The sequence below is a fragment of the Schistocerca piceifrons genome, chromosome X (genome assembly GCF_021461385.2).
Source record: "Schistocerca piceifrons isolate TAMUIC-IGC-003096 chromosome X, iqSchPice1.1, whole genome shotgun sequence".
Classification (NCBI taxonomy): domain Eukaryota; kingdom Metazoa; phylum Arthropoda; class Insecta; order Orthoptera; family Acrididae; genus Schistocerca; species Schistocerca piceifrons.
Window position 1 is genome coordinate 108,088,627 of NC_060149.1, and position 16,109 is coordinate 108,104,735.

Genomic DNA, 16,109 nt, shown 5'->3' on the forward strand with positions numbered 1-16,109 from the left:
GCTTCACAGCCTTTTCAATTGTGTCCTCTGCTCAAACTCACTCAGTGCCCTTCAAAGTCTATGTGCGCCGTACACTGCCCATCCTAAAATGCAGCGGGTCCAGGAAAACTGTCACTTGCTCATTCTTGGTGGAGCCAGTGTGATGTTTCTCGTACCTCAGCCTGCGAGTACCTATATTCCCTCCGATGATCTCTGCGTTGCCGTCTGTCAGGAGGTGGTGTCCCTTTGGCATCGCCAATGGTCCTCCCTTCACGGGAATAGCTTCGGCTTATTAAGCCTCTCCCAGCGCCTTGGATGACCTCCTCTCGGCTCTCCCGCCGCGAGGAGATTATTTTAACTCGGCTGGTTATTGGGCACTGCTTTTTTAGCCATCGTCATTTGCTAAGTGGCGCTACCCCACCACTTTGTACACATTGCGCCCAGATTTTAACTGTCCGCACTTCCTGATGGAATGCCCTTTTTTTAACTATTTACGTTCCAGCTTGGGTTTGCCGTCTGATTTATAAGCCGTTTTAGCGAATGACGTGCGGGCTGTCGACAGCGTTTTACTTTTTATCCGCCGAAGCAATATGGCGAAGGCCCTTTAATTTTTAGTTTTGGACCTGCGTTTCTGTACGGTGTCTTTTTTAGCCCTTTCTCCATGTACCTGCTTTTCGCTGTCTTCTCTTATGTCCATTGGGACTTACGTTTAACTCCTCTCTGTGTTCATGTTCTATAGTTCTGCCTTGGGAGCGTATGAAAATTGTTTTTTTGCACCCTAAAGCAAAACAAAACAAAACGTAAACTAACATATATTCTGCCATTGCTCATTGACTGCATTGCCCAAGCACTACCTACGCCTTAGGCATTTTGTTGTTATTCCAGCGTAAATGAGGCTTTGATACACGCTAAAGCATTTGAAATCTTAAGTTTCTTTGTTAATCACTGTGCTACACGTTCAGTCCAGGTAGGTGTCGTATCAGATCTCACTGGACTGTCGTTTCCCCTGTGGTCAGTAGTACCCATATGGACCAGTCATTCGAAGACGTGTATCAGTTCAATATGGCAGGGTGGGTGCACGTTGAATGCTTCGGTAATTAATGGATTTGTATCATTTCCACTGGACCGCGCCATTGTTGTGCCAGCAGCGAGGCAACAGCATAAATCTCCATAATCGTATGCGACTATACCCGAAGTGCAGAATCCACAGACGTATAACACACGTGGGGGAATGTACGGCTCATTGTTGGATCCATGTCCAGCTCAAGATGAACAGAGCATAGCGACTTTGCTCTGCTGACGCAAGGGCGCCCCATACGTATGGACAAGGAGGGAGGGGGGACTTCTAGCTCTCAGGGAAAGGAAAAAAGTGTATTCAGGTGCTTTCCTTTCAAGAAAATGATTTAAAAGTCAGCACCACACAGGTTTTTAACATAGTAGAAATTGAAAAAAAAATTATGGCTATTTACAAGTCGCTATTTGTCTTCCAAAATATTAAAAATACACCATACCCCTCGCAGATCTAGCCCCCCCCCCCCCCCGCCCAAAAAAAAATTATCGTATGGGCGCCCCTGTGCTGGCGGGTGATGCGCAAGTTCGTAAAACTGCACGGATGTTAAGCCGTGTGCCTCCTCTCCATCTCGTTTACGCCATTACAGACCTGTTCAACAACCTGCTCGTGTGAGCTGACGCGCTCCGTACCGAGCGAGCTGGCACAGTGATCAGCCCACTGGACTGAATTTGAGAGAACGACGGTTCAAAACCACGTCCAATCATCCTGATGTAAGTTTCCCTAAATTGCTCCACAGGAATATTGAGATGGTTCTTTGCAAGGGCACGTTGATTTCCTCCATATTCCTGACTCGTTCCGAGCTTGTGTTCCAACTCTAATGAAGTCGGTGTCGACGGGACGTTAAATCCTAGCCTCCTTTCCTTCCTTCCATCGCGCTCATGTCACAGAAGGAGCAGCTGGCCGGCTCACGATACGAGAATAAGGTGGGGGAGGGTTGGGAGGGAGCCGGAGGAGGAAGAATCGGAAGATGGTAGCTCCGCACGAGAAAGTAGTCAACGAGTCTATTCTGTAGTCGCTAAAGTTAGTTCTTCGGAGATGTATCACTTCACGGTGTCTAATTAATCTCTTTCGTGACATATTTATTTTCTAAGACTGTGGTATTGATGAAAAATGGCAATGAATTGGAACTTCAATTTCTTTTAATTTTTGAAGCTAAGATCTTGGGGCAGCTAAGAACGAAACATGGTATTTCTTACGATTGATGCAGCCTTATAATAAATGTCGTTTTCGGAGGAAGTTTAAATTGGCATCAACCTGTATTTCGTGACCATTTTATTCACACGTTAAACGTAAAAACACTGGATGTCAGTTAATATCAAATATTTTGATTTTCGCTAAAGCGTGAATGTCTGATACCACTTTCTGAGCACAACTAATTGGAAGACAAGCTTTTAACGTGAAGTCTGCCAGTGAGCCTCTATAGGTAGTTTTCCCTTTTCTTTTTAAAAGAAGAAAAGTTGCTCGCATAAGTACGTACGCCCCAACATCGACGTAATTGGAGCTGCAGACTTGTAAAGGTGGACATTTATGTCTACGAGACATATTTTACCATCAAACTTACTATACAGATGCTTCTCAAAATGTGGGTATGTAAGTTCTAACAACTGACATGTAAATTGTTGTTGGCAGGTCTGATATTTGCTCTGAAATTCATAACCCGACCATCATCCTCCTTTTCATCGATATAAAATGAGCTACTCTTCACTTTACGTACTGTACCTTATGTGTGCTTGTAAGGCTACAACGAACCTAAGACATGGTCATTCCTTTGAAGGCAGTGCACAGTTTGTCCCTATCCCTGCGCTGCTTAATGTCTGACCGCCCTATTTCACCGCGAGCACTCACTTCCCTGGCGGCGGCTCCTGAACAGGTCTGCTTTGTTTATTAGAGGTCAGATCGGACTAGCGAACTGCTCTCTGTTCCGATCAAAAGCAGACTGTTAATTATTTACTGTTTTGATAAGTGTTTTATTTCTGAAGTGAACTGAGCTCGTCGTTGCATCTTTTTAATTTTACAGGCAAGGTTTCTAGATATAAATGTTGAAGTAATCGTCGCCGTTTTCGGGTTTCTTAGTCGAATCATACCTAATGCGTTGCTTCAAATGTGTGTGAAATCTTTTGGAACTCAAATGCTAAGGTCATCAGTTCCTAAGCTTACACACTACTTAACCTAAATTATCCTAAGGACGAACACACACACCCATGCCCTAGGGAGGACTCGAACCTCCGCCGGGACCAGCCGCACAGTCCATGACTGTAGCGCCCCAGACCGCTCGGCTAATCCGTCGCGGCGAATGCGTTGCTATCATTGCAATCCTTGAACTACAGAACTTGACGGCTAGTTTCGCAGCAAGGTATTTAATAACGACTGACACGTTTTTCAAAAGATTTAAATCTCGTACAACTCGACCAAGCGAAGTTTGTGCCTGGGGCGTCAATGGTGTATTCACGAACTAGTGAGTTGCGCGGCCTGTGTGTGTATATCGTGCTTCACATTTAAAGAGGTCGGCGAAAGATAGTGCTAACCCGTAACAACTTGGTTTGAGATGTTCCGTGTTATATATTTCGTTAAATTAAAAGACAACTTTTACTGGCAGCAAATCTGGAAAAACTTCTTACCAGCATATGGTGCAATCGAAAATGCAAAATTTAGTATGATCATTGCGTCTTACTACCATTCAGCGAGCCCGGGTTAGATTCCCGGCAGGGTTGGAGATTTTTCTCTGTTCTGGGACTGGGTGTAGTCCTCATCATAATTTCATCATCACCGACACACAAGTCGCCCTAACTACTCCGGTGGTGACTCCTGATCATCAGTGCCACAATCATTTCATTTCATCATGATCATTCTTTGTTCGTTCTGCCCTCAAAAGTATTTGTATAGCCACTACACCTTCGTTCGTTCAAGATTGCTTCTTACGTATTTCGGCTTGACTATTGAGAAACTTAGTATTATGATACCCCTCCGTTATTTGCACATGCTCGTTCCATTTCCTTCTGTATGCTGTTATTTCTTCATAGAGGTTAAATGTCTTCATTTTTGTTCCTATCCAGTAAGATACAGACCATCACGCTTCTAAGGCATCTTATTTGTATACTTTCCATTCTTCTGGTCTCTTGTTGCGTTAGTGTCCTCCCAGCATCCACATCCACAAAGCAAAGTTGGCATTACCATTAGTTTGCAAAATTTTTGAAGTGTCTCCCTTCTGCTATTCCGACAGCTCAACGTGATTGTTCCACACAAGTCTGAAACAAAAGCTTTGAAATGATGTCACGATCTGATGTATAGGTAGCGTCGTAACTCATTATCAGACAAAAAAAAAAACTCCGCCCGAACAGGCCATGAAGGCCCAGCGGTACCGACCGTCCGCCGTGTCATCCTCAGCCCACAGCCGTCACTGGATGCGGATACGGAGGGGTATGTGGATGTGGTCAGCACGCTGCTCCTCCGACCGTATCTCAGTTAACGAGACCGGAACCGCTACTTCTCAATCAAGTAGCTTCTCTCTTTGCCTCACAAGGCACAAGGGCTGAGTGCACCGCGCTTGCCAACAGCGCTCAGAGACCGGATGGTCACCCATTCAAGTGCTAGCCCAGCCCGACGGAACTTCGGTGATCTGACGGTAACCGATTTTACCACTGGGCCAAGGCTGTTGGCCAACTTGTTGACCTGCTATATCGTTAAGACTTGAAATAGCTTTGCTGTGTATCCTCTCTCGAATGCCCCATGACGAATGAAAGCGATGTACATTGATAAACTATTTTCTCTATCTACATCTACATGGATACTCTGAAAATCACATTCAAGTGCCTGGCAGACGGTTCATCGAGCCACCTTCAGATTTCTCTATTATCCCAATCTCGTACAGCGCACGGAAAGAATGAACACTTAAATATGTCCGTACGAGCTCTGGTTTCCCTTATTTTATCGTGGTGATCGTTCCTCCCTATGTAGGTAGGTGCCAACAAAACATTTTCGCATTCGGAGAAGAAAGTTAGTGATTGGAATTTCGCGCCGGCCAGATTGGCCGCGCGGTTCTAGGCACTTCAGTTCGGAACCGCGCGACCGCTACGGTCGCAGGTTCGAATCCTGCCTGGGGCATGGAAGTGTGTGATGTCCTTAGGTTAGTTAGGTTTAAGTAGTTCTAAGTTCTAGGGGACTGATGACCATAGCAGTTAAGTCCCATAGTGCTCAGAGCCATTTGATTTTTGGAATTTCGTGAGAAGATTCCGTCGCAACGAAAAACGCCTTTCTTTTAATGATGTACAGCCCAAATCCTGTATCATTTCTGTGACACTCTCTCCCATATTTCGCGATAATACAAAACGTACTCCATTTCCTTTAACTTTTTCGATGTACTCCGTCAGTCCGATCTGGTAAGGATCCCATGCCGCGCAGCCGTATTCTAAAAGAGGACGGACAACCGTAGTGTAGGCAGTCTCCTTAGAACTCGTAGGTCTGTTACATTTTCTAAGTGTCCTGCTAATAAAACGCAGTCTTTGGTTAGCCTTCCCCACAACATTTTCTATGTGTTCCTTCCAGTTTAAGTTGTTCGTAATTGTAATACCTAGGTATTTAGTTGATTTTACGACTTTTACATTAGACTGATTTATCGTGTAACCGAAGTTTAACGAGTGCCTTTTAGCACTCATGTGGATGACCTCACACTTTTCGTTATTTAGGGTCAACTGCCACTTTCCGCACCATTCAGATATCTTTTCTAAATCGTTTTGCAGTTTGTTTTGATCTTCTGATGACTTCATTAGTCGATAAACGACAGCGTCATCTGCAAACAACCGAAGGCGGCTGCTCAGATTGTCTCCAAAATCGTTTATATAGATAAGGAACAGCAAAGGGCCTATAACACTACCTTAGGGAACGCCAGAAATCTCTTCTGTTTTACTCGCTGATTTTCCGTCGATTACCTCTCTAACAGGAAATCGCAAATCCAGTCACATAACTGAGACGATATTCCATAAGCACGCAATTTCACTACGAGCCGCTTGTGTGGTACAGTGTCAAAAGCCTTCCGGAAATGCAGAAATACGGAATCGGTCTGAAATCCCTTGCCAATAGCACTCAACACTTCATGTGAATAAAGAGCTAGTTATGTTTCACAGGAACGATGTTTTCTAAACCCATGTTGACTGTGTGTCAATAGACCGTTTTCTTCGAGGTAATTCATAACGTTCGAACACAATATATGTTCTAAAATCCTGTTGCATGTCGACGTTAACGATATGGGCCTGTAATTTAGTGGATTACTCCTACTTCCTTTCTTGAATATTGGTCTGACCTGTACAACTTTCCAGTCTTTGGGTACGGATCTTTCGTCGAGCGAAAGGTTGTATATGATTATTAAGTATGGAGCTAATGCATCAGCATACTCCGAGGTGGTGGTGGTTAGTGTTTAACGTCCCGTCGACAACGAGGTCATTAGAGACGGAGCGCAAGCTCGGGTTAGGGGAGGATTGGGAAGGAAATCGGCCGTGCCCTTTCAAAGGAACCATCTCGGCATTCGCCTGAAACGATTTAGGGAAATCACGGAAAACCTAAATCAGGATGGCCGGAGACGGGATTGAACCGTCGTCCTCCCGAATGCGAGTCCAGTGTGCTAACCACTGCGCCACCTCGCTCGGTGCATACTCCGAAAGAAACCTAATTGGTATACAGGATCTGGACCAGAAGACTTGCTTTTATTAAGTGATTTAAGTTACTTCACTACTCCGCGGATATTTACTTCTACGTTAATCATGTTGGCAGCTGTTCTCGGTTCGGATTCTGGAATATTTACTTCGTTTTCTTTTGTGAAGGCATTTCGGAAGGCTGTGTTTAGTAACTCTGCTTTGGCAGCACTGTCTTCGATATATCTCCATTGCTATCGCGCAGAGAAGGCAACGATTGTTTCTTGCCGCTAACATACTTCACATACGACCAGAATCTCTTTGGATTTTCTGCCAGGTTTCGAGACAAGGTTTCGTTGTGGAAACTGTTATAGGCATCTCGCATTGAAGTCCGCGCTAAACTTCGAGCTTCTGTAAAAGATCGCCAAACTTGGGGATTTTGCGTCTGTTTAAATTTGGGATGTTTGTTTCCTTGTTTCTGCAACAGTGTTCAAACCAGTTTTGTGTACCAAGGAGGATCCAGCTCCGTCGTTTGTTAATTTATTTGGTATAAATCTCTCAATTCCTGCCGATACTATTTCTTTAAATCGAAGCCACATCTGGTCTACACTTATATTATTAATTTGGAATCAGTAGAGATTGTCTCTTAGGAAGGCGTCAAGTGAATTTTTATCTGCTTTTTTGAATAGGTATATTTTTCGAGGATTTGGGGATTACAATATTCAATTTCGCTACGACAACTCTGTGTTCACTAATCCCTGAATCTGTTTTGATGCTCGTTACCAACTCAGGATTATTTATTGCTAAGAGGTCAAGCGTGTTTTCACAACAATTTACTATTCGCGTGGGCTCATAAACTAACTGCTCGAAATAATTTTCAGAGTATGCGTTTAGCAAAATTTCGAATGATATTTTATGCGTACCTCCGGAATTAAACATGTATTTTCGCCAACATATCGAGGGTAAATTAAAGTCACCACCAACTATTTTCGTATGAGTTGGGTACGTGTTTGAAATCAAACTCAAGTTCTCTTTGAACTTTTCAGCAACTGTATCATCTAAATTGGGGGGTCGGTGAAAGGACTCAATTATTATTTTATTCCGGTTGCCAACAATGACCTCTGCCCATACTAACTCATAGGAAGTATCTACTTCAATCTCGCGGCAAGATAAACTACTTCTGACAGCAACAAATACGCCACCACCAACCGTGTTTAGCCTATCCTTTCGGAACACCGTTAGGTTCTTCGTAAAAATTTTGGCTGAGCTTATATCCGGCTTTAGCCAGCTTTCAGTGCCTATAACGATTTGAGCATCAGTGCTTTCTATTAGCGCTTGGAGCTACGGTACTTTCCCAACACAGCTACGTCAATTTACAACTGTTATACCAATGGTTCCTGTATCTACGTTCTACCTGTGTTCAACCTGCACCCTTTGTGACTGAAGCCCTTCTTGTGTTTTCCCGAGAACCTCTAACCTAAAAAAACCTCCTTGTCCACGCCACACAGCCCCTGCTACCCATGTAGTCGCCTCCTGCGTATATTGGACATCTGACCTATTCAGCGGAACCCAACCACTCTTTGGCGCAAGTCGAGGAATCTGCATCCTACACCGTCGCAGAACCGTCTGAGCCGCTGATTCAGACCTTCCACTCGGTTCTGTACCAGAGGTCTGCAACCGGTCCTGTCGACTACGCTGCAAATGGTCAGCTGCGCTTTCATCTTGCAAGCTTGACTGGCAGCCTTTACCACTTCTGTTAGCCGCTCGAAACCAGATAGAATCTCTTCTGATCCAAAGTGACACACATCATTGGTACCGACGTGAGCAACCACATGCAGTTGGCTGCACCCTGTGGTCTTGATGGCATCCGGGAGGACCCTATCCACATCTGGGATGACTCCACCCGGTATGCACACGGAGTGCACATTGGTTTTCTTACCCTTCTTGTCAGTCAAGTCCCTAAGGGAACCCATAATGCGCCTAATGTTGGAGCTCCCAACTACCAATAATCCCACCCTCTGCGATTGCCCGGATATTGCAGGCTGAGTGGTTTCCTCTGCAACGGGACAAGCGACTGCATCTGGCTGAGAGACAGTGTCAGTCACAGACAGTACGTGGAATCTGTTTGTCAGGCTTATGTTCAGCCCTCTGAGAAGTCTTTCGCCGCCTGCTACGCCCCGAGGTGACCTCCCACTTAACCATAGGTGAGGGATCAACCCCTGTGTGAGCAGTAACTGGGATGGACATCGGTGCAGACCGATCGATGGACCCGTGGGTCGTGCTGGACGTCCATTCGATCCCCACGGCCGGCCCACAACAGTGGTGCCCATCCACTGCAGCCTCAAGCTGTGTAACCGAAACCATCGCAGCCTGAAGCTGGGAGCGAAGAGTCACCAACTCGGCTCGCATCTGCACACAACAATCGCAGTCCCTGTCCATACCAAAGACCGTGGAAAACTAAACTATGCAGATAAACGGACTATCGGCACGTGTTGCGCAACTCTACTCTAGACCCTGACGGAAAGCCGGCCGCGGTGGTCTCGCGGTTCTAGGCGCGCAGTCCGGAACCGTGCGACTGCTACGGTCGCAGGTCCGAATCCTGCCTGGGGCATGGATGTGTGTGATGTCCTTAGGTTAGTTAGGTTTAAGTAGTTCTAAGTTCTAGGGGACTGATGACCACAGCTGTTAAGTCCCATAGTGCTCAGAGCCATTTGAACCATTTTTGCACCCTGACGGAAACGTACGAACTGTGTCTAGTAATATGCAGATATTCGAAAACCTAACTACCGAAGCACTCAGGTGAAACTAAATAACTCGCCTCTGATTATGAACTAGTAATATGTCACAAAATCGGTTTACTTTCCTACGCAAACGAAAACGCGACAACTGTGACTATTATATATTTAATTTACGCGCGGAAACTCAAGAAATTAAACTATTAAAGCACACAGATGATACAATGAAATTCGCTCCTGATTAGGAACTCGTAAATGACACAAAAGCTGTTACTTCCCTGTTTCTGCGTCTGTCTCGGTCGGCTACTGCTGCCTGACTTCTATGTTTCTCTGTCAGCTGTGCCAGTGAAATCAACAGTCTGTGCATAACTCTGTTTGCAGAAGCCATTTCGAGCATTTGTGAATGCTTTGAATTACCTTAGCGAGAAGCAGCAAGAATTGAACATTTAACTTTGGTATTAATGTATGCATCTAAATGAATGTAAAAAATGAGAGGGCTGGTAGAGTGGATCATAAGAAGCATGTTTCACATAGCAACCCATATCCGTATCCCTTAGCGTACGGCGCTAGACGTCGTTGAACGGCATCGCGCGCCGCCACACGGGCAGCCGCACAACATGCCTTCGGCCGTCACGGTAGCAGGTCTGCAGGGCAACAATTTCAATGTATTTGTGACATCAAGGTAAAAGAGACATCTGGTTAAACGTTTATGTCATTTATTTGCAAACTCTGTAGTCGACATAGTTGCGGATACTCTATGCGGGACAACACTACGGGTTTTCCGCCTCTTAAGCGGGTATTACTGGCTTTGCAAATCCTTGTTTGATAAGTGTTGCATGGAGGGCAGCACCAGCGCACACTGCGGAGTCTGCTTCGCCGCGTGTCAGTTCGTCATCGAATGTTGACACTCGTACGTTTGTTACTGTGTGGAACAGACAGCAAATGGAGCGCTATTCCACTGTGTGGAGCAGACAGGAAATGGAGCGCTATTCTTGGGAGGAGGGGCAGACATGCACTGTGCTTACGGTGCTGCGAATGGAAATGCTCACGCTACCTAATGATTGTACGTTCGGCGGTTTCCGAACCGTTGCGCACAGAATGCACGCGCATTTCCATAGGACCCTACGTGACACAGGTTCGCTTGAGGTAGGTTTTCCATTGGCACATTCTCGTAACGGCACATATGCATTTAAGGCCTACTTCGAAATCCAGTGTATTCATTTTGTGTTACAGGTGCGAAGGTCAGACGGACGTGATCGTCAACGCCCAGTGAGTACAGGACTTGAAAAGGAGGAGTTAGCTCTGCTGGAAAACACATCCTCAATAAGCTCGTGGCGCGTTGCACGGGAAATGGGTGTAAGCCATTCCACAATTTGGTGTGTGTGGCATGAAGATGATTTGAGGCCCTGCTGCATTCAGAAGGTTCACGCCATTAACCCAGACAATTTTCCATGTCGAATTGAATCCTGCCAGTGGTTTTTGCTATGATGTGTCTTTCAACGGGACTTTTTGAACATTGCAATTCTTAGGGATGAGGCAACCATTACACGAGAGGGTATGTTCAACAGGCACAATCGACACATGTGGGCACGAGAAAATCCGTATGTCGCCTTTGTTCGTGGTCAACAAGATTACTTTGCTGTTAACATCTGGGCCGGCTTGGCAGGCGATAATCTGGTCAGTCTACACATGTTCACCCGGCAACTGAACGCAGATACTTAGTCTTTTTATGAGAAACGAGGATTGTTGGAACGTGTTCCGCTCAATGTGTGACAGCGAATGTGATAACAATAGACCACTCCAGTGCCATTGCACGGTGTGCAGTCAAGCAGGAGGGTGTAATTTCGAGCACTTTACGTAACTGTTTTCAGATAAAGGTTATAAAACTTCATGCCGATTTCTCATTTACCTTGATACCACAAATACATTGAAAATGTTAACCTACAGACCTGCTTCCATGACGACTCGCACGGCACGTTGTGTGCCTACCCTCTTGGTGGCGGGCGATGTTGTTCAACGATGCCTACTGCCGTAGGCTAAGGGATGCGGACATGGGTTGCTATGTGAAATATGCTTGTGCTTGTTATGACCCATTATATATAACAAAGAGTTTTGCATCACCCTGGTTCCCAGAACTCCTGAAGATAGACGTTGACTGTGGATATTGTATCACAGACAGAGTCACTTTGTCTGTTCAGAGATGTCACTAAACCAAAGATGTAAACCACCATGTATGAACAGCGCCTATTACATGGAGGGGGTCCGACAGTAGATCAGTTGCAGTCATTCCACCAGGAGGATGTACACGGCTTGTGTTGTCTGTAGTTCAACCATGCCTAGACGGCCAATACCGCGGTTTGATCGTATCCGCATTGCTACTTTGTGCCAGGAGGGTGTCTCACCAAGGGAAGTGTCCGGGTGTCTCAGAGTGAACCAAAGCGATGTTGTTTGGACATGGAGGAGACACAGAAAGACAGGAACTCCCGATGACATGCATCACTCGGCCACCCAAGGGTTACTGCTGCAGTGGATGACCGCTGCCTACGGATTGTGGCTTGGAGGAACTGTGACAGCAAAGCCACCGTGTTGAATAATACTTATAATACTTTTTGTGCAGCCACAGGACGTCGTGTTAAGACTCAAACTGTGCGCAGTAGGCTTCATGATGAACAACTTCACTCCCGACATCCATGGCGAGTTCCATCTTTGCAGCAACGACATGACACCAGATGGGTCCAACAACATGCCGAATGGACCGTTCAGGATTGGCGTCATGTTCTCTTCATTGATGAGTGTCGCATATGCCTTCAACTAGACAATCGTCAGAGATGTGTCTGGAGGCAACCCGGTCAGGCTGAATGCCTTAGACACGCTGTCCAGCAAGGTGGAGGTTCCTTGCTGTTTTGGGGTGGCATTATGTGGGACCGCCGTACGCCACTGGTGCTCATGGAAGGCGCCTTAATGGCTGTACGATACGAGAATGCCATCCTCCGACCGATAGTGCAACCATATCGGCAGCATATTGGCAAAGAATTCGTCTTCATAGACGACAATTCGCGCCCCCATCATGCACATCTTGTGAAAGACTTCCTTCAGGATAATGACATCGTTCGAATAGAGTAGCCAGTATGTTTTCCGGACATGAACCCTATCGAACATGCCTGGGATAGATTGAAAAGGGCTGTTTATGGATGACGTGATCCACCAACCACTCTGAGGGATCTACGTTGAATCGCCATTTAGAAGTGGAACAATCTGGACCAGCAGTGCCTTGATCAACTTGTGGATAGTATGCCACGGCAAATACAGACATGCATCAATGCAAGAGGACTGTGTATTAGAGGTATCAGAGTGTCCAGCAATCTGGACCACCATCTCTGGAGGTCTCGCTGTATGGTGGTACAACATGCAATGTGTGGTTTTCATGAGCAATAAAAAGGGCGGAAATTATGTTTATGTTGATCTCTATCCCAATTTTCTTTGCAGGTTCCGGAACTCTGGGAACCGAGTTGATGCAAAGCTTTATATATACATTGAAGAGCCAAAGAAACTGATACACCTGCCTAATATCGTGTACGGCCCCTGCAAGCAAGCACAAGAGTCGCAACATGACATGGTACAGACTCGACTAATGTCTGAAGTAGTTCTGGAGAGGATTGGCACCATGAAAGTACAATGGGGTAGAGATCTCGTCTATATGCGCAATAATCTTCATGTCTGGAGAGTTTGGTAGCCAGCGGAAGTGTTTAAACTCAGAATATTGCTCCTGGAGCCACTCTGTAGCAATTATGGACGTGTGGGGTGTCGCATTGTCCTGATGGAACTGCCCAAGTCCGTCGGAATGTACAATAAACATGAATGGATGCAGGTGATCAGACAGGACGCTTACGTACGTGTCACCTGTCAGAGTCGTATCTAGACGTATCAGGGATCCCATATCACTCTAGCTGCACACGCCCCACACTATTACAGAGCCTCGACCAGCATGAACAGTCCCCTGCTGACATGCAGGTTCCATGGATTAATGAGGCTGACGGGCCCAGACGAGGCGTAAAGCTTTGTGTCGTGCAGTCATCAAGGGTACACGAGTGGGCCTTGGCTCCAAAAGCCCATATCGATGATGTTTCGTTTGAATGGTTAGCACGCTGACACTTGTTGATAGACCAGCATTGAAGTCTGCAGCAATTTGCGGAAGGGTTGCACTTCTGTCACGTTGAACGATTCTCTTCAGTCGTCGTTGGGCCCGTTCTTGCAGGATCTTTTTCCGGCCTCAGCGATGTGGGAGATTTGATGTTTTGCCGGATTCCTGATTTGACAGTACACTCGTGAAACGATCGTACGGGAAAATCCCCACTTCAATGCTACCATGGAGATGCTGTGTCCCACCGCTCGTGCGACGACTGTAACACCACGTTGAAACTCACTTAAATCTTGATAACCGGCCATTGTAGCAGCAGTAACCGATTTAACAACTGCTCCAGATGCTTGTATTATACAGGGTGGTCCATTGATCGTGACCGGACCAATTATCTCACGAAATAAGGGTAAAACGAAAAAACTACAAAGAACGAAACTTGTCTAGCTTGAAGGGGGAAACCAGATGGTGCTATGGTTGGCCCACTAGATGGCGCTGCCATAGGTCAAACGGATATCAACTGCGTTTTTTTAAAATAACAACCCCCATTTTTATTAGATATTCGTGTAGTACGTAAAGAAATATTAATGTTTTAGTTGGACCACTAATATTTCTTTACCTACTACACGAATATCTAATAAAAATGGGGGTTGTTATTTAAAATATTAATGTTTTAGTTGGACCACTGGGGTACAAAGAAGGAGCCTCCTAGAAGATTGTGAGCCTAAAGACTGAAGACAGGCACAATCGGGCGTACCCTGGAAACGGTGAAAAATTTCACCGGCTAATCCTTCTAACACCAGATCAAGTTAAAGTCCAAAACCAAATTAACATCAAGATGCAACGGCCTTTATCAACACCACCCCTTGTGACGATCTCGATAAATATTGAGGGATTCTCTAGTCATAAGAGTGTTTTATTAGCAGACATGTGCCATAAGCATAAATGCGACGTATTGTTGGTGCAGGAAACACACCGGGGAGCCACCAGCCACAGACCTAAAATAGCAGGAATGGATTTGGCCATTGAAAGACCTCACGACAGGTACGGGAGTGCGATTTTCATCAGACCCGGGCTCAACGTAACATCAGCCGCAATGACAGAAGTAAATAACATTGAAGTACTTACCATTCGCGCTCAGAAGTTCTCTGTGATGTCTGTGTACAAACCACCAGATGTGGACTTTGTTTTCCATGAACCAAACAATTTTACATATGACCATAATAATTTTGTCATGGGCGATTTCAACTGCCATGGTGAAGCATGGGGATATAATGAGACTGATAACAATGGTGTACAGCTTGAATCCTGGGCTAACGCTAATGACCTACAACTCATTCATGACCCAAAACAGCCAGCATCGTTCAACAGCAGAAGATGGAGAAGGGGATATAATCCTGACAACATCTTTGTGAGTAGGAAGTTGGCAGTACAGTGCATGAAGCCTGTTGAAGAACCTATCCCAAGTACACAACACAGACCCGTCATTTGTGTTGTGAATGCCATGGTTAAACCAGAGCAGGTGCCTTTCCGAAGACGGTTTAATTTCAAAAAGGCAGACTGGCAGAAGTCTAAAGAACAATTGGATGAAGAGATTGAGAAAATCCCTCCTCGACCAGATGAGTATGGTAGATTTATCGATCTTGTGGAAAGGATCTCAAGGAAAAACATCCCAAGTGGTTGCCATACCCAGTACATCCAGGTTCTGACCGCCAGCAGCAAGGTCTTACTTGACAGGTACAAAAAGCTTTTCACTCAGGACCCCTTCAGCGAAGATACGATGGAGGCTGGGGAGGAACTAATGCAGGCTATTGCGGAGGATAAGAGATCACGGTGATGCAAACTAGTCGAGAATCTTGACATGAAACAAAACAGCAGACGTGCATGGAAATTACTGAAAAACTTAAGTGGAGATCTAACTGACCACCAGCAGAAGAACAACGGGGTAACAGCAAATCAGATTGCTAGCCAACTTCTGAAGAATGGGAAAACCAAAGGGAAAAGAGAAAGGGAAAGAGTTATACCCCAAGAACAAAAAGATTATGGACTCCTCAATGCTTCATTCACAGCAACCGAACTGGAAGACGCCATTCAGAGTATGAAACTGAATAAGGCCGCTGGAACGATGACCTTAGAATGGAGCAGATAAAACAGTTTGGGCCCAAAGTTCGAAACTGGTTACAACAAATGATGAACACCTGTATTAAAGAGCTGAATATTCCAAAACTATGGCGACAGGCGAGAGTGGTGGCTTTACTAAAACCTGCCAAGGAGATAAAGGACCCCAAAAGTTACAGACCAGTGTCACTTCTATGCCATCTCTATAAGATACTGGAGCGGATGATTCTCAACCGGGTGGCAGAAACTATAGATGGAAAGCTCAAAAAGGAACAAGCCGGTTTCAGACCGGGAAGATCTTGTTGTGGGCAAATACTTAATCTGACGCAACATATAGAAGATGGGTTTGAAAAAAAATTAATAACTGGAGCAGCTTTCATAGATCTTACTGCTGCATACGACACGGTAAACCACAGAAAGCTATTGCGCAGATTATATCACCTCAC